The sequence below is a fragment of the Phalaenopsis equestris genome, unplaced genomic scaffold, assembly GCF_001263595.1.
Source record: "Phalaenopsis equestris unplaced genomic scaffold, ASM126359v1 Scaffold000522, whole genome shotgun sequence".
Lineage (NCBI taxonomy): Eukaryota > Viridiplantae > Streptophyta > Magnoliopsida > Asparagales > Orchidaceae > Phalaenopsis > Phalaenopsis equestris.
In genome coordinates, this window is record NW_018164962.1 from 877,764 (window position 1) to 878,887 (window position 1,124).

General features: G+C 38.2%; 1 protein-coding gene across 1 annotated transcript in view; it reads left to right on the forward strand.

Moving 5' to 3' along the window:
• Window positions 1-1,124, forward strand: part of LOC110028689 (serine/threonine-protein kinase tricorner-like) — a 38,698-nt gene that overhangs the window by 33,347 nt on the left and 4,227 nt on the right. The gene's annotated exons all lie outside the window — the stretch shown is intronic.

Here is a 1,124-nt window from a genome sequence, read left to right on the forward strand (position 1 = left end):
CTCTTGTGTTCGTCTCGTTTACACCCCTAATTAGAAGGTCATTGCCACGGTCTTGGAAAACGACAGTGTCAGAAAAGGATTTCTGTTCCTAACTAATTTGATTTGGATTTGGAAAATGGCTGCGTTAATTAGAATATACAAATGACGATGACTATGATGCTATAATTTTATTATTAAAAATAACAACTTAAGATCTTCTTCATGGCTTGCAAGTAGTTCCTACTTGTTTTGGCTGTTTTTGTGCTGCTGTGACGCACCGTGTTGTCAACTGTGACAAGCCATCATTCAACATTGCTTAAAACTACCATGCAAGGGGACTCTAGATAGGGCTGCCAAATGGGCAAACCCCCCCATTTAAAGCTCAATTGTTTAAGCAGAACAAAATTAATTTTGCTTGGGCCAACCTGATCTATAAGAACTTGGCAACCTTGGCCTGCTGAAATCTGTTTTAGAAGGTATCAGAGTTAGCTTAGTGATGCATTAAAACCCCTATAGTTAGGGTTCAAGGAATTTATGTGGCAAGATCTCGACAAAAGTCTGACAGTTGAGTGAGCTGGTTCACTTGGTAACAAGTTTAGGCTCTTTGTGTGTTTTTTCAATTTAAATGGTTTTACAGACGAGTTTGTAACTTATCAGGCCTCACTAAGGTAGTCATGTATTCATTATATACTCCCAAAGGCTTTTAAGGCTGAGCTTGCTTGATCACTTGGTTATAATGTCAAACGGGAGGGACAAGTGTGTGCTACTTTAAAAAGGCCTATGTTCTTACTCTTTCATGCTGTAATGGGAACGTCAAAAATCACTTCGTAAGTCAATAATGGTGTAATACGATGTAACCAAATAGTATCACAAAGTAGATTAAATAAACTGAACAAATAACAGAGTGAATGACTGCTAAGTCAGACCAATGTAGTGCCTCGGCTTCGTTTTCATCCTCACAATGGTCAAAATCGACCTGTTCTTCCGTTGATCATTGGGTTGATCAAGATCCAAAGAGTCAATTTAAAAACTCTAATAGGTGTCAGTGCTAACATAATTGATCTATTTTGCCACATGTGAAGCACTTGATATCTAGAGCTTTTGGAAGTGGATGATTCAACAACACTCTTTCCTTCGATTGTTCA